This window comes from Homalodisca vitripennis, chromosome 5, assembly GCF_021130785.1.
Source record: "Homalodisca vitripennis isolate AUS2020 chromosome 5, UT_GWSS_2.1, whole genome shotgun sequence".
Lineage (NCBI taxonomy): Eukaryota > Metazoa > Arthropoda > Insecta > Hemiptera > Cicadellidae > Homalodisca > Homalodisca vitripennis.
The window spans coordinates 180436572-180458987 of NC_060211.1; the positions used below are offsets into that span (position 1 = coordinate 180436572).

At 38.9% G+C, this 22416-nt stretch overlaps 1 protein-coding gene across 2 annotated transcripts in view; it reads left to right on the top strand.

The window, feature by feature from the left end:
- Positions 1–22416, top strand: part of LOC124363255 (polycomb group protein Psc-like) — a 109993-nt gene that overhangs the window by 47068 nt on the left and 40509 nt on the right. The gene's annotated exons all lie outside the window — the stretch shown is intronic.

The following is a 22416-nucleotide window of genomic DNA, read 5'->3' on the forward strand; positions in this document are numbered from 1 at the left end:
ACAGTCTCAAGCCGTAAGTCAAATGTGGATGTATCAGGCCAAAATATGCCGTTTTCAATACATCCAAAGAACAAAATTTTGCAAGATTGCGCAGGACAAAAATGCCCGAGGCAACCTTGGAGCAAACCTTTTCAATGTGATCGTCCCATGTCAGTCCTCGGTCAAGGTGCATTCCAAGGAACTTAATGGATTCAGCTTCATCAAGAAGAACATCGTCCACCATCACTGCAGGCCGTAGTTCTTGGTCTTGTTGCTGCCGGAGGCAAAAATTCATGACGTTTGATTTCGAGCTGTTTGTTTTCAGATTGAGTTTTGAGAAATGCTCGATGCATGAATTCAACTCAATAAATGCCTTCACTTCGAGATCGTGTTTTGATTTTGATCTGAACAGAAAGGGATCATTTGTCGTCCTGTAGCAACGATGCCGATATCCAAGGTATAACACAACGTTTCGAGGGTTGGAATCTATCTTCGTCAGGTGGGGGAGGTAGTAATACAAACAAAAATAACGAACAGAAAGAAGTAAAGAAGGGGTAAAAAGGGGGTTCGAACATACCCAACAGCTCCAGTCCAGACGTTGTTACTGCCCGGGACGCAAGTCCCTAGCACAAATCATTTGTCGTTACAGCACCGAAAGTTCGTTATTCATGTATGTATTAATACCTCCCCCCCCCCACCTGCCGAAGAGGAACGTTGTGTTACACGTTTTATAACCTATAACGATGGCATACATGTCCGAAATCCGGCTTTCCTTTCAAACCTTCCATAATCAATAACAAACTTTTAACAAAGAACCGATATCTAGCTTATTTATACATATAATGATAGTTTATCTTTAGTAATTTTACAATTTAAAGGTGTTTTGGAGCCTACTGTATGGTTTATTTTAATTTTATTTCAGAAAGCTGAAACTAATTCAGATGTGTAAAAGAATTTTGTGTTTGAAGCAAAGTCAAGATTGAATATAATAATATTCATATATAATTTATTTTTTTGAATTATTTTATTTGCAATGAACTGCAATAACTCTGGCAGACTAAAAGTGAGGTGGGTACTAATATTGAGATAGATCAGCTGATCGTTATATCTCACTTCGAACTAGCAATCAACCAATAAAACAAAATTGTGATAGAAATAAATAATAAAGAGCCTAATAATATTTTGTCGTGTTTTGAAATGTTTATATAAACTGCGCACCAAAAAACTGTTCATAACCAATAATGTATTTATTTATTACCCTATATCCATGTATATTTTCAAAGTTGTTAAAATCACATTAAACTGTAGACAAACTTGCGTGTTTAATATGTTTATATGTTTATTAGCGTTTTTACGCGTCATAGATATTTTGTTATTTAATAGTTTCGCCTAGTTCTGTTATGTATGAATATAGACCATCTGTTTTATGTTTTAATACCTGAAGCCTGCAATGCTATGAACAGTTTTGCGTCTAAAACCGAAATGGGGTGGGATTTATTAGAAGCTCACTACAAGACAGCATCAGCGGAGGGGTGGAGGAGGGGTATCGATTGTTATCACCCCTGACTGTACCCCCCCCCTCACACACTCTCTCTCTCTCTCTCTCACTCTCTCACACCCACATGTTTCGCACTGGCGCAATTTTGTGACCTTAAGTTACATTTAACTCGGGTAAACTGCAAGCTCCACTTGTTAAGTTACATTTAACTCGGGTAAACTGTAAGCTCCACTTGTTAAGTTACATTTAACTCGGGTAAACTGCAAGCTCCACTTGTTAAGTTACATTTAACTCGGGTAAACTGCAAGCTCCACTTGTTAAGTTACATTTAACTCGGGTAAAACTGCAAGCTCCACTTGTTAAGTTACATTTAACTCGGGTAAACTGCAAGCTCCACTTGTTAAGTTACATTTAACTCGGGTAAACTGCAAGCTCCACTTGTTAAGTTACATCGACAAACTTGGTTACAGTTTCTTACGTTAGCTATTGTTTTCTTTGCTTTAGCTCTGTTTGGTTGGCATTACTGTAGGTACCTGATTAAAGCACGGGCTTTGACAAGTCCATTTTAGCAATTGAGTTGGAAAATGTATTACATAAGCTTACAGTTATTTTGAAAGTCGTTTGTAAATAAATGATTCATTTTCACTGTTCCGTTGTTACATAATTGTGAAGAAAGTTGGAATCGGACTTGCACTGTCTGACTAAACTTGCGATAAGTCAGTGCTAATTGGTTTGTTGATATTTTTTTTACAGTTACTTTTGTTGTTTCCTTGTAGAATTAGTACTTTAAACAATAATGTACTGCAATTATTTTTAATGATCGCCATTTTAACATTTAATTAGCATATTGTACCAAACTTTTTGGCAGATCTATTTAGTATAAAGAGTTTAGATAAAGTTGATCGATTAGTTCCAAAAATGTGATCTTTTTTTTTAAAAAACAAAACGCGAGTTTATTGACTGTACATTGCATGCATTTACTGTAGTCCTAAAGTTAGTACTGGGAACGTGTAACACCATGTATAATATAGACAAGGATGGAATATGTATTAGAGCGGTTGGAAGGGACAAATAATGGCAGCAGACCGCAGTTTTGTTGTAATCTTTTCAAAATACTCAAAAATCGTCAATTAGACATAAATAGTGGTACCCCCCGCGAATGTTTTGTCTGGTTACGCCCCTGAACCGGATATTTTACATGATGTACCTACCTCGACACTCCAGCCTTCACGAGAACATGTGTTTTCCCAGTTTTAATTAATTAAGCTGTAATCAAAAATTATTTTAAGCTGTTCATTTAGTAAGAATACGATAATTTTCAACTGTTTTTGTAATCTTAATTTCGACTGGAATTGTGCTTTTGTGAGTGGGAGATTCATTAAAAATAGTTAATGAAGTGTAAGATTAATTATATCAAATACCGAGTTGAAATGTGACTTAATTATGACATTCAAAAGAAATGTGAATGAAAAATGACTGTTATGTAAATGGAAATACTCTGACAGTAACATTATCAAGTGTCAGTAATCGTTAATCAAGTGACTGCAGCAAGCGAAGGAAATCACATTTTTGTGTATCTAGTGTAGATCGTAATCGCCGTGGGTATCAACAAACCCAACACCCCATGCCTGCTCAACTAACTATACACCGAAATGAGCGCGAGGCTACCCTCTGCCAAATTAAAATATCACCTTCCACCCCGTAGATAACGGCACAGGGGGATGGAATGTCAGCCCCTGCTCGACTACTCGCCCTCCAGGCCTGTTCAACTTCTCTTCGGTTTACTTCGTGGCCGCAACTTAGTTCCATTGTGACAATGTTTTAGAAAGGTTTTATTGTAAATGGGCGCATCATTGTACATAGAAGTATATAAAAATCTAGTATGTTTATGTCAAAGACTACATCTGTTCTGTAGACATGATTCTCATCTTACAATTAGTATATGAGCTGCCAATGGCGCAGTGTAGCGGGTACAACAGTTATCGCGAGGTAATCAGATCAAACAACGTCGAGCGTGGCTGCTGCTTGGATGGGTGACCGCTGAGCGGTCTGCCCGGCCATTGGTGGTGGTTCAAAAGTCACCTCTAAACTGTTGGTCCCCAAGTTAAGTGTTAGAGAGGGCTTCTTAGACCTAACTTCGCCTGGTAAAATAATCTTTACTTTACTTCATTTTAGTATTGAACAGTTAATTTTTAAACCTCTTTGAGGACATTTACATGAAAAACCCCTTTTAATTTTGTACTGTGGTTGATATTGTATTGACTATTGGTTTAATGTTTGTCTTGATAGTTTAATAAGTTATGGCCAAAATTGTGCCAAACTGGTATAAAAGAGAAGATTTTCATGTTTAATCATCCTGAATGCAACCTTTACGTTTACATGCTTGATATTTTTATTTGGAACTACTTATATGTGAAAATGAAAATTCTAAATAGAGGATAAAAGGATAGAGTGTACTTTCTGTAATAAAGTGTATATGATAAGAGAACTCGGTAAATTTTCTCATTTGACTTCGAGCAGCACCTGCAGATCTGGTCAGAAATATTGTGGAAGTACTGTAAAATAAATTGAGTAACATGTTGAGACGTGCTGACGGCACTGACGATTGATGTCGGCTCTATAATAACATTCCTACCCCTCCCTCCCCTCACCCCTCGTAGTGGGCGGGGAGGTTTATTTGTTTTGTTTCAACTAAACTCAAATATATTTATGTCGCTAGGGAACTTCTGAGGCAGCAGTTTACTGCAAGTTCTCCACCTTGGAATTCTCTTTGTTATGCAAAACGCTCGACTGTCGTTTTATCATTTTTGCAAGAAACGACAATTTGTTTATAAATGAATAGCTTTAGGGTTGATCCGAATATTTCCGTATTTTGACAACTTTTTTGTTTCCTTGTCGTTCTCTTTAACTTGAAAAATATTTGGAAAGTCCATAATTTAAAACCGCTTTTAACATATCATGTTTATAGTTGGCATGTGATGGTCGCAGCAGCAAGCCTCACACCACCGAGCATCGTACAAAGCTGAAACTCGCAATGTTTAACTATAGATTCACGATTTGTAAACAATTGCTCTCCTTTTGGAAAAATTAATTGTCAAGTGAGTGTGTTTTATAATGAAACCGTTTTTAAAATTTGTGTTTTTTGTAGGTCCAGTAGCATTTTCTCCATTTACTCCCTAGCGTTTTTACCCCCTTTTATATTATGCGCACTGGTACAACTTTGATAGAAATCAAAATACAAACTAAACTCATTATTAAGGTTTACGCTAATTTGTATATTTGCAAGTTGTAAGAGAATGGCATAAAATAAATACAAGTGGGCGGGTGTCTCGTAGTCTAATGAATTCACCAAAAGTTTCTGAGACAAACTGCTAATATCTCGGGTCCCTCCCCCCCCCCCACCAATACTCCACCCCGCAGCTACTTCCGGCGGGCGCTGCATATGGAAGTTATATGTAGCAGATCACCAGTCAAAGATTCGCTGCGCTGCATTGTTTGAAGACAAGAAATAAATTGGTAATAACGTTAGTTTTTAGTATTTTTGTAATTAAAAAAATAATCATTCATTCCGTACATTTTATCTTCAGCAAGTTTGCCACTTTTAAAATTGCAAGAATCAAAACTGACAGCAAAATTATATCACACAATGGTTATTATAAAAACTCTTCTGAAAGTTTCCATTATTTTTCTTTTAACCTTTTTTAGTCCGAGAGCGCTCTGCCAGAAGCGTACCTACTTATAGAAGCGATTGTGAGGTTTTCACCTGTAACACACACATTAGCGCTGTACCTTGCAGTGTACACCTTGCCTACAGTTTATGCGTTTCAGTGAATTATTTAAAAGCCATGAAAGATTGTAACTTTCAAATTGTTTCCACTAGTTCAATCAAAAGCTGTTCATCTAATATAATTCGTCAAGGACTGACATAAAGTAGTTAAATAACTTTAAATCGTCATTTCTCAGGTCTTCACAAATAACACGTAGAAGGTGCCGACTTCCCTCACGTCTCTGACTAACTGGACGAGCAGAGTCGATTGTGGTGACGATACAGTAGCCAGGACTGATGGAATAGTGCAGTGTGAGCGAAGCGAGCTTGTGTGCGGAAGACTCGTGGCAGAGCTGACGCGGCTCTCGCTGCTACATTTTCGACTAATTATAACGACATGGAGGGGGAGGGGGAGGGGGTAAATAAATAAGCACTCCATTACGTGGAGCCGCGCGCGTACGCACGCACGCACACCTCATTAATCGTGCGGGAGGCTTCTGTCTAGACCGCCATTGTGTAATAACCGTATCGCTATCGCCCACTCTTCTTCCTGTCTTCCTGCTTGTACCGTCCGTGGAGACGTAGGAGATATAAGAACTCATGACCAAAGAGAAACAATGTTAGCCATAGTACAATATTGAAATCTGAAAGTCAGTGTATATATAATATAATTGTTGTTAATATAATTCTAGTTTCTTCTAACTATATGATGTCCAGAAGACTATTAAGCTATACAGTATTTTTATTTTCATTTTTTTTATGTTCTCTGTAAATATTTTTTCATTATCCTTTTAACAGCCATGTTTTATATCTACTGGTGATACCCACAGGCCGGGTTTTTTTTAGCAAAATGACATAAAAACTTGTTTTTGTCTTATGGTTTTATAAAATTACATATTTACCTTGTTTGGTTTTAAGGTGTTCACTAGGACTAAATATAGTAAAAAAATGAGTTTTTGTATTTTATTTATTTATTTTTACATTGTAATACATTTTATTTTACATGGAAATTGTAACCTAACATTGATCAAAGTAAGCAAATTTAGGCAAACCTAAGAAATCTTTGTAAGCTAAAATAAAGAAGACAAATTAAACCTATTGATGAATTAGGTCAAAATGAAATAGGTACGTAGAGATATTGTTGTCATGTTCCCATGGAAACACAATCTTGTGTTTAGGCCTAGTTCTGTTAGTTTGTTCCGTTGTAGGCCTAGGTAATTGGTGAGTTTGAGTTAGGTTATGTTCAGCAGGTCTAATTGTTTCAAGGGCCGGAGAGATGTTTTCAACAATACATATGTTATTTTCAATTAAAGTGATATTATTACTTTCATATAACTTAGGTTCATTTGTAATGGATCTGTCGCCGCTTGGTTCTGGAATGATGTCAAAGTCGCTCACCTCACTTACAACATTTGGTAAACTATCTGACTCTATTTCACCATCACTGTCACACTCTCCATCATCTTCTGACAATTCACTTCAGTTATCACGACTAAAGTATTCATTTATGTCGTCTTCTTTCAGTTTTCGTGAAGACATTTTACTTTGTTTACAAACAAACTCATCAATACACAGCAAACTATGCAACAGCAGTTGTGACAGCTGGTGGACCACAAGAAAATTGATACTTGCAGTGATGCAACCATATTGAGACAAAAACAAAATATATCACGAGAATCGCCGAAATTTCCCGAAGATTTCCGTACCAAACACGAAGTATTTCCGATCGTCTATGACGGAGTAAGACGCGAAATTCAAAACCTTTACACTCGCTCGCATATATGCGGGCGTGGCCCGCGGGAAGGACACGCTGCTGTTAACATTGTCAGTGAGTAAATGTGGTTATAACTGGTTTACAAGTTGCCGAGATATACAACATTCTAACGAAATGGATGTACACAAATAATTATTTGATCGTATAATTTTATTTGAATTGACTGAATTTGATTTAGAATTTATTAACACCTTACAAAAATCGCATGTTGGCTTGTTACAAGGTTTTCATGCGTTACGTTTGATTTTATTACTTTTTGTATTGCTTTCAAAGTTTAATTTCGGTATGGAGGGAATGTTTGGTAAATTTAGAGGTCTTTTAAAGATTACTTTGGGGGCTTAGAAAATAAATTTATAGTTTCAGGAAAAGATTCTAAAATATATCAAAAACCTTTCAGAGTTGGTTGGTTTTATGGAGGGAAGGAAAACATTTAATAATACATAAATAGTACATATATGTGATAAACTCTAATTAGCAAACAACAACTAATGAATGCTGTGGAGACCACGTCTAGTGTTCGACTACACACACATGGATGGACCATAGTGTCCGAGTTAGAGGGGTACAGTGATCCTTGTGATATTGTTTCTGAACACATTTAAAATATAATTATTTATTTTTACTTAAGGAGTTGGAGGAATTCGAAGCAAAATTTTGGGGATTAAAGTTATGACCACGCAGTAACTTTTAAAGATAGGGAGCGTTATACACTTGTTATAGTATTAAAGATCACTGGAAGCAGTGATATATTTTAGTAATAAATAAATGTAACAAAATGTAGAATAGTGATTTAACAATTTGTAATTTATGAATTAGTCTTCTTAAAAACAAATAACACTTCATCCATTCATAAATGAATTACAAGCTGTAATCCGTGGACGTACTGTAACAATTTCCTACTTATATGTTCATTTCCTATTATTTAAGGGAAGGAACAACAACAATTAACAATGCGTGATGAGATCACCTAGGCTACAGAATATTATTTGTTTTGCCTCAGTTGAAAGTTAGTTTAAACGCAAGGTAATGTTTAGTATTTGTAATCAGGATTTTATCGACTAAAATAATGCATTGTTTTATTTTAAACATGAATAAAATTGAGATAGTGTAGCCTATAGTTTAAATTTCACTAAGTGAAGTTAAGTTTTGATTGTTTCATACATAATAATCTTGTACTAATTTCGTGAGATAATATTGAATCGTTCTCTCAGATCTTTGAATTGTTAAATTTTAAATTTTCTTATACAGTTTTACCATTTATACGTTCTATAAAACGTTCATCGCATTAAACATGTAAATCCTTAAGGGATGTCCGTAACCTACTATAATTATTATGACTCTTTTTAAATTAATTTTTTTGTTACACATGAAGACGTTAATGAATACTAGTATTATAAGATTATAATTGTTTTCAATTTGTTCTAGTGACGTTTGACACACGAAGCCTTGCTAGAGCCGCCTTATTCTTATTGTGATATGCGACAGACGACGATCAGACGAGTCAGACGGTGTCTACTGCTGTAGGTTTAGCGGGAGAGGTGACGCGCCTACCGCAGCCTACCGTGGACCCACACTTGTCTCGTACTATGCGTGACCATGACGGTCCATGGCCATGTTCAGACATCACTCGGCCTCACTTCACTTACAAGATCTCTCCGAGTTCATAGTGTAGTTCTTATCATCGCTGTGCAGTTGGTGGTTCCTGCTTTTAGTAATTCACTAAGCGGCTTTGTTACGACGGGAAATCGTTAAGGTTTTTACAGAAAATATTTAATAGCAAAAGTTTCGTCAACAATATGTTAAAGATGTTATTATGCGTGAACATATAGACGGATGTGCCGGCCACAAGGCGCGAGGGTGTGAAGGTGTGAGAAGTGAAGGATTGGCGCTCGAGGCGGGCGGTCGTGGCGCCATTAAAAAGCAATCAGTAAAAATGAGTGGGTCGGTGGGCGAGTATCGGTCAATCGTGTCAGGCTCGGCTGATGAATGAGGAAGCGATCGGCATCTCGTACTACTTACTATACTGTTCGCTACTCTCACTACTACTGTTACTACTACTACTACTACTGTTACTACTACTACTACTACTACTACCGCTATTACTACTACTACTGTTACTACTACCGCTATTACTACTACTACTACTGCTGCTGCTGCTGTTGCTGCTGCTGGCGGCATTATACCAGAAAGGTTTACTATCTGTGAATATAATATAAAATTCTAAATTGATTTAATTCTACAACAATTTTGCAGATATCAATATGTGGAAGAAGTTTCGTGGCTCTTATTCTTCATCCTTTTTATATTTTGCCTGTCACTAAACATTTTATTAATATATTTCGTTGTGAATCATTTGAAACCGACTAGAAAACTGCTGTGCCTAATTAATTATTTTGTAACATAACCATTATTTCAGTGACGTCTGAATTGTGGAAGCGCCAGTTCGAGGTCTTGCTTGACACATTGAGAACTGCAGTTTCTCTCGAAAACCAACAGAATAAAACGGTTCCATGTTATAATTATTTTTAATGTTGTTTTCCACTAAGGTGGTTAAGCCGGACGTCTCACAGGAATTGGTAGTACTCTGGATTATTAAACCTTCGGAGGTGTCATAATCAGGGCTAGTAGGAGTTCTAGGTCTGGCCGTCGGATCGCGCTATTGCAATCATTCCAGTGACACTTCTCAGTTTCACCTTTTTCTTTGATGTTATCGTACCGCCTACCATTTGTGGAGGCTGATATACCAAATGCAATGTCTTTTTGTTAAATGAGTGAGATTTCTGTAAGGAATAGGACTCGGTCTGAGTGGTATTCCGTGGGAATTGTAAACCGCCAGGAAGTGTAGACCGTTTTCTAGAGTCCTGAAATCCACTTTCAATGCCGAATTCAGTTCTTTCACCGGAAATTTAACTTGGTCAAATGTTTTAAGTTCACGTCATCAAAGATTAAATGCGGAAGTCCGATGATAAACACATCCGGACAGTTCCACCGGGGTTCAAAATTGGCTTCTCTCTTCATCAGAAATGAAACCTGGAACCTAACGTTTGTGCTTTATAAATAAAAAATACTAAGCACTGGTATAAAGAATATGTAATACTGTTTTTAAAACTATATGCTTAGAGCTACTTAGTATAATACTCGAACTGTGATACACATCAGTGTACAGTATACACATCATATATAGTATAATACATCGTATTTTTTCTTCTTCATCATATTATGAAGAGATTTTCTGAAAGAGAAGCTGTTTCAGATAATCGCTGTACGATCGTGTCCGACTGTTGTCCACTTTGAGTGTCGGAAGTCTGTCAAACTTCCTCACCCCCCCCCCTGCACCTCACACCACATCGCACCCTTCCCTCTGTGACCCTTCCGTTCCAAAATCCGGTCCAATTTGTGCCAGTCTGGCTGTTATTGTATACCGCTAATTGGCTGGTGATTGATACGGAGAGCCGATATTCTATGTCGCCGCTTCCCATGCTGTTTATAAGTGCGAATTATGGTGTTTTAAAAACATAAATAATTAAATTGGCAGACGAAATATTTTCTATCCAATAGGATAAATGTTATTCTTTACATGCACATGGTGTTCTTACTCTGAAAAATTGACAATCGATTGATTGGTTCATGAATTTGCGTCATCATAGCCTAAAATCTTGCAGTTTATTCTGAATTATGTTATATGATGAATGTTACACGTTCTTGACACTTTATATTATTTTTATTTTATTTTACCTTTATTACTTGATTCAAGTATAGTCCTTCAAGTATTCGCTTTACCACTATCGGAGGTTCCTTTCCTACTATATTTTTAATGTTTCGTCTAAAGTTGTAGGTAGAAGAGTAGAAAAGCCCATAATAAATTTTTCTTACCAGACGATTAGATACAAAGTTCAAATATGTTTTCCATTTCCTTGCATTGTACAGTATTTGTGTTGTGTTAGAAATTCAGCTCATTCGTTCAATGTACATCCCATAACTACAAATTATACGATCAAATAATTATTTATGTACATCCATTTCGTTAGAATGTTGTATATCTCGGCAACTTGTAAACCAGTTATAACCACATTTACGACTCACTGACAATGTATATAATGAAAAAATATTTACAGAGAACATTAAAAAAAATGAAAATAAAAATACTGTATAGCTTAATAGTCTTCTGGACATCATATAGTTAGAAGAAACTAGAATTATATTAACAACAAAAACTAGAACTATTATTCAAAAACAGATGATTAAAACTTGATATGTTAAATTTTTAAAAGATAATCACCATAATGTTTTAACATTTAATCAATAAAACAATGGAATAGCAATAGTCAATGTATACTTGCACATTGGTAACATTGTTTGTACATTCCGGCATTTGGATTGGGTTTAAGACGTTATCAATTACGCAGAAGACTAGTTGAACCGGTTATAGGCAGGACATTAAAAACATAAATACTCCGAAGTTAGGAAGCTAAAATTTGTTAAACCTAAGGAAAGCTTTCAATAGTTATTAAATTTACAGTGGAATTCCGTCAATAAAGTAACGGCTATGAATAAATTATTCATTTTCCACAGATGGGGCTTGATGTTCAAGACAATCCTCGTTCAGATATTGTTAAACAGGATTTCATGTTCAGGACTATAGATGTTTATCCGGTACTAGAGATGGGCACTGGCCAGAGGCGACAGAAGATTAGAGTAGTACATCCACCGTGGAGCGGGCAGCAGTGGATGGAGGTGTCATCATCATCAGTCGGCGATTTGGAGGAAGTGCGATGATGACGTTATTACGGCGGAACCGGAAGCTATGTGAGGCGGAAACTGTTATGGTTATTGCAGTGAGGGGAGGCTTGTCCACGCTCAGACATCTTGCTCGGGCTGTTGTCACGACAAAGGTGTTCATGAGTGTGTGAATCACTCAGGTTCCCAGATCTCGATCATCAATTTCCCAGTAAGGTTGAGAATAATTAAAACGGTTTGATCTAAACATTTTCGTATTTGAATAGAAAATTCGCAGAGAAAATGTTTCAAAAGCTGATAGACAGGCGTCTCTTATAGTTGTTTTTTCTATCGATTCTAAGAAGAGACAGGTCGTGTGCTTATACATTGGAAATTGGCCTCGGCTTGTGGTCTGTGTGGGGAGATTGAGCTTGATATTTCCCGTATATAACATCATTTCGCATTAACAGATTGGCCCTCGGCTTGTGGTCTGTGTGGGGAGATTGAGTTTGATATTTCCCGTATATAACATCATTTCGCATTAACAAATTGGCCCTCGGCTTGTGGTCTGTGTGGGGAGATTGAGCTTGATATTTCCCGTATATAACATCATTTCGCATTAACAGATTGGCCCTCGGCTTGTGGTCTGTGTGGGGAGATTGAGCTTGATATTTCCCGTATATAACATCATTTCGCATTAACAGATTGGCCCTCGGCTTGTGGTCTGTGTGGGGAGATTGAGCTTGATATTTCCCGTATATAACATCATTTCGCATTAACAAATTGGCCCTCGGCTTGTGGTCTGTGTGGGGAGATTGAGCTTGATATTTCCCGTATATAACATCATTTCGCATTAACAAATTGGCCCTCGGCTTGTGGTCTGTGTGGGGAGATTGAGTTTGATATTTCCCGTATATAACATCATTTCGCATTAACAGATTGGCCCTCGGCTTGTGGTCTGTGTGGGGAGATTGAGCTTGATATTTCCCGTATATAACATCATTTCGCATTAACAGATTGGCCCTCGGCTTGTGGTCTGTGTGGGGAGATTGAGATTGAGCTTGATATTTCCCGTATATAACATCATTTCGCATTAACAGATTGGCCCTCGGCTTGTGGTCTGTGTGGGGAGATTGAGCTTGATATTTCCCGTATATAACATCATTTCGCATTAACAGATTGGCCCTCGGCTTGTGGTCTGTGTGGGGAGATTGAGTTTGATATTTCCCGTATATAACATCATTTCGCATTAACAAATTGGCCCTCGGCTTGTGGTCTGTGTGGGGAGATTGAGCTTGATATTTCCCGTATATAACATCATTTCGCATTAACAGATTGGCCCTCGGCTTGTGGTCTGTGTGGGGAGATTGAGCTTGATATTTCCCGTATATAACATCATTTCGCATTAACAAATTGGCCCTCGGCTTGTGGTCTGTGTGGGGAGATTGAGCTTGATATTTCCCGTATATAACATCATTTCGCATTAACAAATTGGCCCTCGGCTTGTGGTCTGTGTGGGGAGATTGAGCTTGATATTTCCCGTATATAACATCATTTCGCATTAACAAATTGGCCCTCGGCTTGTGGTCTGTGTGGGGAGATTGAGCTTGATATTTCCCGTATATAACATCATTTCGCATTAACAAATTGGCCCTCGGCTTGTGGTCTGTGTGGGGAGATTGAGCTTGATATTTCCCGTATATAACATCATTTCGCATTAACAAATTGGCCCTCGGCTTGTGGTCTGTGTGGGGAGATTGAGCTTGATATTTCCCGTATATAACATCATTTCGCATTAACAAATTGGCCCTCGGCTTGTGGTCTGTGTGGGGAGATTGAGCTTGATATTTCCCGTATATAACATCATTTCGCATTAACAAATTGGCCCTCGGCTTGTGGTCTGTGTGGGGAGATTGAGCTTGATATTTCCCGTATATAACATCATTTCGCATTAACAAATTGGTTCATATGATGTAAAATAATTGAAAGCACGTATCGTTAAAAAAGCTTCAAGCTTTTTGTACTTAGCTTAACACACAGCTTTTTGTCTGACCGTTCTTTTGCTACTTTTTTCAAAACAAGTGCCATATGGAGCTCTGTCCTTGATTACAAAAAAATATTTAAAATGATTTTTTATTTTGCGTAATTGCATTTTTATTAAATTTATTTGATTTTTTAGCCTATTTGTCTAGCTACAACTTAAGCAAGTAAGGCGATTGTAATGCACGCGTAATACAAAGAGCGGAGCGTCGTGACCGTAATTGTGCGGTGAACCAAAGCTTGTTGTGTAGTTCACAAGTTCAATGTGTCACGGAGCTGGAGGGGTGCGGGGGGGAGGTCGGATGTTTAATTGATTGACCCAACAGACGGATTTGTCGCCGGGATTAGTCAAATCCTGCGGTGATGATGCTGTGGGGAGGGGAGGTGGGGGACTGTAAACTCACTTAGGGCTCGACTTGCCACTGTGAGCTGTGACTCCTGCCCTTAGATGTGTTAATTGTGCAAGGAACTGCTACAACCTCTTCTCATATCAATACAGAGTGATAGTGTTTCAAATCTGCCTATAACTACGGTCATCTCTACTCTAGAAACACTTTCAATAGACCTACATATTTTAACCAGCCAGCATCAACGGGGAAGTTGTAAGAATGTTTTAGTAGATTTAGCTCTCCTTGAGTCCTAACATAACCTCTTTCTAGGTGGAATTCCCTCGGGCGTGGAAAATTACTAATCTCTCTCACATCTCCACAATTGTTTTAAAATATTAAAATTTTAGGCATGTTTATTGTAATTTTACTAACAGGATTTCTTGGGTACCCGTGTTCGCGCCCTACACGCTATTCATAGGGTGTTACGAGTGACACACTCGTCACAGGGTGGTGAGCCTCTGACGTCATGACCCACGATATATAAACAAGACTGACTAGTTTGTGAGAGAAACCAGGAAAAGTTCACGTGGACTGCGTAGATTCCGAATATTTCAGAGCCAGGGACTTTATAACAACCGATCCTCCGGATATAACAGGTTGCGCAGACTGCTGCGCATGTGAATCGGCCTGGCATTACGTCACGACAGTGGTGGGCGGCGCATCGCTCTCAACTCTCGATGAATCGACTTCAGAGCGTGACGGACGGTGAGGACAGGTCCTCAGTACTCGCGCACGTTTGTACCAACAGGAGCACAGGTTTAAATGTTAGTTTGCTCTCCTCTCCCCCCCCCCGATATTTGATGATGACGTAATGTGTGTCACATCTAGATGTAACATTCCCACACATTACCGTCCTGGTGTGTGCTCGCTGAGATCGACTATTAATTTTGTAAATACCATACCGCTATCCCGTGTTCGCTGGCATTTCTGCTATAAATTACATTCCCGTAACCGTGACAACAGTAACAAATGGTATATTCCAACTGTACTTTAAGAGAACCCTAATGTTCTTGGATATTGTATGGGTATTAAAAGTATTTAGATATAACATTCTGCTATGCAATATACTATATGGAATTACTAAATTTGCAGAACTACGTTTTGCAAAATGTATAACCAAACTTCCTTTGTTCCTCCGTAGATTATTTCAACTGGTAGCAATAAAAGAGGTCAGTCGTACGCCAACCCCTCACTCCCGCACAATTGGAATATCGGAAATTATAATTGAGCGTTGTCTGCGCCATCGGTCTCACTTCACTTACAGCCACCACCTCCCCCTCCCCCTCCATCACTCTCCCTCCCACCCATTTACCAAATTAAACCGACCATCTGTTGTCTCTCTCTCGCTCGCTCCACACAGACACACACTCTCTCTCTCACTCTGTTCTCGCGGTCTGGGCCATGCCACTGTACAAATACACTGCGCCCCGCGCTGTGTGGTCAAAGTCCACTCACTCTCTGTGGGGGATAATACAAAGGTGTTCATCATTCACAGTGTTTTGCACTGAGAGGTGTTGTTAAAAGGTTTATGGAATTAGGGAAAATTTTATGACAGCGTATTATGAAGTTACCGGTACCGAGTAGCAATTGTAGCTTTGGTATCTACCCCGTTCTTATCGTAGGTACGAGCGGTGGGCTGGCGTATTTAGAAATTTATTCAAAAGGGGATTGAGACGCTGGGTGGCGTACTAGGTATAAAATATACCATAATATCAGTGGATTGAAAATCTTTCCCCGGGTAATGCAATTGTCTGTTATTTTCTCAGAATGACATCCCATTTCCTAAAGTTAAGAGGTAAGGATACTTGTCTTGTCTGAATTAGAATCATTTTTAAACATTAGAAATCGTCAAAATGTTCAAAAAGCAAACTATACCGTGTCATAAATTATATTAGATGTCTATAACAAATAAATTCACAAGTGTTGTTGGCTGAGCGAAGCCCGTTCCGTCATTTGTTGGTGAATGAAATTATTTCTGTCTGTGCGCACGATAAGTATCAAACATCGACCTTGACGGTTGATTAGGTGTGAAATTCTACACCTACAACCTCTAAATACGTATTCAACATGGTAAACATCGGGAGCTTTGATTATAAGACCCCATAAATATGTTCTGGCTTAAATAAAACTACTACAATTTCAACATTTCTGGGAGGGGGGAGCTTTAGCCCCCTGAGCCCCACCCTTATATACCCCATGGACACAACTACGCCACTGGCCGGAAATATACTTCCTCACTTGAGTTTCTCAATATTTCAACCACTAAAATTATGAATCACAATCATAACATGTTTTTAGATGAGTTTGTATCATTATTTGACACAATGATGTATCGTGTCATATCGCGTTGTATCGCAACCATCGATATAAACTGCACTATTATACCGATAGTCTCACCCAAGTACTCCATGTAAAAAGATCAGTCCTGGGTATCTCGCGACTTGGTAGCTACGGCGTAAAGTTATCGTAAACGTATCGATATAAACTGCACTATTATACCGATAGTCTCACCCAAGTACTCCGTGTAAAAAGATCAGTCCTGGGTATCTCGCGACTTGGTAGCTACGGCGTAAAGTTATCGTAAACGTATCGATATAAACTGCACTATTATACCGATAGTCTCACCCAAGTACTCCGTGTAAAAAGATCAGTCCTGGGTATCTCGCGACTTGGTAGCTACGGCGTAAAGTTATCGTAAACGTATCGATATAAACTGCACTATTATACCGATAGTCTCACCCAAGTACTCCGTGTAAAAAGATCAGTCCTGGGTATCTCGCGACTTGGTAGCTACGGCGTAAAGTTATCGTAAACGTATCGATATAAACTGCACTATTATACCGATAGTCTCACCCAAGTACTCCATGTAAAAAGATCAGTCCTGGGTATCTCGCGACTTGGTAGCTACGGCGTAAAGTTATCGTAAACGTATCGATATAAACTGCACTATTATACCGATAGTCTCACCCAAGTACTCCGTGTAAAAAGATCAGTCCTGGGTATCTCGCGACTTGGTAGCTACGGCGTAAAGTTATCGTAAACGTATCGATATAAACTGCACTATTATACCGATAGTCTCACCCAAGTACTCCGTGCAAAAAGATCAGTCCTGGGTATCTCGCGACTTGGTAGCTACGGCTTAAAGTTATCGTAAACGTATCGATATAAACTGCACTATTATACCGATAGTCTCACCCAAGTACTCCGTGCAAAAAGATCAGTCCTGGGTATCTCGCGACTTGGTAGCTACGGCTTAAAGTTATCGTAAACGTATCGATATAAACTGCACTATTATACCGATAGTCTCACCCAAGTACTCCGTGCAAAAAGATCAGTCCTGGGTATCTCGCGACTTGGTAGCTACGGCGTAAAGTTATCGTAAACGTATCGATATAAACTGCACTATTATACCGATAGTCTCACCCAAGTACTCCGTGCAAAAAGATCAGTCCTGGGTATCTCGCGACTTGGTAGCTACGGCGTAAAGTTATCGTAAACGTATCGATATAAACTGCACTATTATACCGATAGTCTCACCCAAGTACTCCGTGCAAAAAGATCAGTCCTGGGTATCTCGCGACTTGGTAGCTACGGCGTAAAGTTATCGTAAACGTATCGATATAAACTGCACTATTATACCGATAGTCTCACCCAAGTACTCCGTGCAAAAAGATCAGTCCTGGGTATCTCGCGACTTGGTAGCTACAGCGTAAAGTTATCGTACGTATCGTGCACTATTATACCGATAGTCTCACCCAAGCATCAGTCCTGGGTATCTCGCGACTTGGTAGCTACGGCGTAAAGTTATCGTAAACGTATCGATAATCCAAACTAATGTTTATAATATTAATAATAGTCATTCCTTCAACTACAGAGAAATGTATGAAAGTCAATTCGTAAGTTAGATTCTATAAAGACACGTCAAGTACGTCCATAGATCAGCAATAATTTTATAATTTACCTTCATAGTATTAGAAAAATAATTGCATTATAACAACGCTATGGATAATCAATTAGCCTGTGTAATAAACGAATGTTGAATCAATTGTTGAGGTATGCCAATGAACACAACGAGGCGTAGTCTACGCTGTCTCGGAGTGATGAGAAGTCACTGAATGTATTATTAATTATATTTCCTAATTAATTACGTTTAATGAAATTTAGGTTACACTAATTATCCCAAGTATTTGTTAACCCAAACAATATTTGATTCATATCATTTAATATTAATTCTAGGAATGGAAGGAAACGTCTGAATGTATATGGAACTAAATATAACTGTTTTATCCTGAAATATGCAACCAGTTCTTTGACATTGAGCACGGAGACAAATTTTGAAATTTGTAGGGGTTTTTAACGAAACTGGCTTGGACTTCCCTTGTACGTTAATACAGTAAGAAGTTCAGCCGCGAAGCAATAATATCGTCTATCTGATATTTGTATACACATTTTCATAATTTTGCGTCATCTCGTCCACACTGTAAGAGGTCAGAACAATTTAAAAGTTCTCGTTTCCAAGGTTACGCTGTCACAAACGAGGGGGTGAAGCAGAAGGAAGAAGTAGGGGAAACGCTACATCGTTCCTCAAGGAGCGGAATAAAACCGTTCTAACACAATCAGTTGAGTGGTGGTGTGCGTGAGGGGGAGGGGGAGGATCCAATCTGTGTTTAAATCTGACAGTTTCAATTCAGAAACACGTTGTAAACCGTACACAGGTTGTAAAATGCTGACCCGTTTAGCTCGTTGCCGCTCCGCGCCGCTTCCATTGTTGGCAGTTAGCTTGTTACTCGTACCTGCACACTTGCGAACTGTACATTAGTTCTTCACAATGTAATGTTTGCGGCTACCCTCTGTTTCAACGATACATTGTCGTTTCCACGGTATTTAGTGCCCACACTTTGTATAGCCCAAAAACACGTTAAAACGATCTGATTAGTTTCAATAAAACTTTTTTATTAATACTTATGGTATTTTTTTGCAATAAAGTGCTGTAAAAACACAATACTATGCTATAATTTTAACTCGCATTACCATATTCACCTTCATATATGGGACATTGTGATGTTTCTTGATTAGATTGTTTTTGTATCCGTAATTAAAACACGAATGTAAAGCTGCCAGTGTCTCTGTAGTATGGTAGTAGTGCTCTGTGTCTCTGTAGTATTTCTGATGTAAACACGTCGCGTCGTGGTAAAAGTACAAATCTATCATTACGTTATACATTTCTTTATTATTTTTTTACTTTTTACAAACGAGCAGCGGCTGCAATCTTGACATCCTCGTACATCTAGTTCTGATCGTAGTCCCTCGCGAGACGAATGCTTAATATCGCAAAAACACTCAACAGGACAATCGAGTTCGAAAAATCACACTTAGTTTAAAAACGTCTGTTTAACCTTGCCTTTTGTATTGAGATCTCGCTTTGGACAATCGATACCACACGGGCACAAATTCGGTGACAAGTTAAACGTAACTAAACGAAGTATTATTTGACTACTCGGCCGACGTTATCAGTTCACAGTCTTGGACAAACTGTAGTTTTTGTGAAGCGCGAGTGGTTTTTGTTGCGAAACTCGGCAAATCTCAGGACAAAGCCAGGAGAGCCCGGCGAGTCTCGCTAACGACGGTCATTTCCGCGTAGACGGGGAGTGCGGCAGAAAAACTGGGTTTGAGGGGAGTCTCGGGGAAAGCTTAACAAGGGCGGCCATCCTTCACACGACGTTTCAAGGACAATTGCCTGTCACGTGGGGGGGGGGGGAGGGTCAGCCTTTCTTCTTACTTCACTCGCCGCTCGATGAGATCCCGGAGGTAAACAGAAGAGGGGCGGGAAGATACCGTTTTGCCGAGAGTACACACTTCTATACTACTTAACTCTATAGAAGTCATATCCCACTGTAATGTATCCCTTTATTTAGTACTGCCTTTCATTAAAGACGATCTGCACAGAATAGTCTTTGGATCAAAACTGTGTCAAGAGTATTAAACTATAGTGCGGAATGTGTAATTTACTGCCCAAATAAAACATCACAACAATGCAAGTATAAATAGCACATTTATACATATGGGACAAACTGTGAAACTTTTCTACAGTCCTATACAACGTACTTTACTCATTGTGGAAAAGCAACACCAATCAAATTCTTTGTTTGAAGTTTATTTTTAACGATGAACTTCAAAAATTCAAACAATTGTGAAGGAAACAGGATTTTTCCGGACATTTGCCATTGTTCATTGAAACAAAAAAATCAGTAACACCACGTTTCGAGATCTGCAATCTGATGTCTTCTTCAGGTAAATAACTAACCTAACACGTTGGCACGCCTAAGTCAACAACATGTATCTGAAGAAGAGATCAGATTGCAGATCTCGAAACGCAGTGTTACTGATTTTTTGTTTCACTGAACGATGGCAAATGTCCGGAAAATCCTGTTTCCTTCACCAATGAAATAACCACAAGCGGCCAGCCGGGGCTCGGAAGTGTGAAGGTGTAGGGCGCGACCACGGAATGGTCAGTGAAACAATCAGCTAAAGCCAGAGTTCCGTGTTTTGACGAGTTGTGGGGTGTGGGATCATCCCCCTCCCCCCTCAACCCTTTGCCGCTCAGTGTGCGGGGTGTCGGATCAGATAACTCAGTAACGAATGGGGGTGGAACGTATCGCCACGGACCGGTTCAATAGTAAATGAGAACGGTTCAATTGTCGTTCAGCTACTTTTCCCTCAGTAAGTAGAAATGATAGACAGTCCCGAGTTTATCTGCTTGACTCGCTTCGATAACATTTTTGTTCACTTGGCTGAAAAGTAATATTTTATTCTGATAGCAATTTCATTACATTACGACAACTTAGATTCACTCACACGGAAACCCTCTTGAAACGTTTTTCTGTGGTAACAGTAAGATCATTTACTTGCGGAAAAGCGCTCGTCTGTATGATGAAGATGGGTTTAGCATCTGGGATCCGAATGTCTTGTCAGCACCTTACTGACATTGTCTGAGCACATTGCTTGGTACTGCCCAACGACGCGTGTACTGCTGCGTATTGTACAGTTCTTGTCTGAAGATATGGCTTTGTTGATTATTGCAGAAACCGATTGTTGAGAAAACACTTTGAACTTATCCTGCTGCATTTTGGATTGTTTTGCCGGGATTCTTGTGGAGAGACACTATCACTTTCACTTCTCATTTGTCCCATCATGATCACTGGGCACGTCGTACAAAGATATGACGAATCAATGCAATTTGTCCATTTTCAATTCTCACTGTAAGTCTTGAGATGCCCAGTAAGCTCGAGACTACAGCGGATGCATAAAACGGATGGATCAATGCAATGAAGAATATTTGCAATTTTCAATTCTCACTCTTAGTCATGTAAATGCCTAATAAGTTCGAGTCTTATGGCGAATGTATGCTACTCACTGGTGTGAAGTGTTTTTGATATTTGGGTAATGATTTGATTGCTAGATATAATTTTACTTATGGTTACTCTTAGTCTCGGTCGTACGATTTGATGGTGATTTGGTTTGCTGCCGTTGACAGAATGCTCCTGACTAACGCGCGCGAGTGTCGTTGTCTCTGGTGGTGTTTATCCCAGTCCGATGTGTGGCGAGGAAGCGCCGTAAACGCACAAACACGCTTGTCGCTCTCGAAATGGCTCCAGAATGTGATGGTGTGTACATAAACAGCTTTATTATGCTGAACACACGGACCAGTCAGGGACGGTCCCACTGTACCATCTGTCTCTCTCGATAAAACTCACGTCTCACGCACCGGTTATTGCTTCCGCGACGCGTGCGCTCGTGCCCTCGCCTGCGAGTGCGGGAACAGAACAGAACTTTCCCCCGGAATCGGTCCCTGTCCTGGAGTTTCTTCAATTTATTGATAACGGGGAAATTCATCCTGAAATTCTTGACAAAAATGTTTCGCTTTTTTATCGAAGTCACGAGAAGTCATTCCTTCTTTTCCTTAGTTGTTTTAAATTTACGTAAAAAGGAATGTCTTGTTAGTACAGCCTTTTTAAGAAGTGGAGCATTTTAGAAGAATAGATACTCGAGCATTTGCTTATTTCGAAAAATCGTGAATCTTTATGCTGCGGATTTGTATAATCTTCAATCGTCCAATTCTCACGAAGATCAATAGAACCAACTTGCATTAATTCTGGATCCAACATGTATATAGTTGGTAGATCTTGCTGAATATTTTGAGCTTCTGGGATTTTGCGAACCTTGACCAGCTTCTACTGTTCCAAGCATATATATG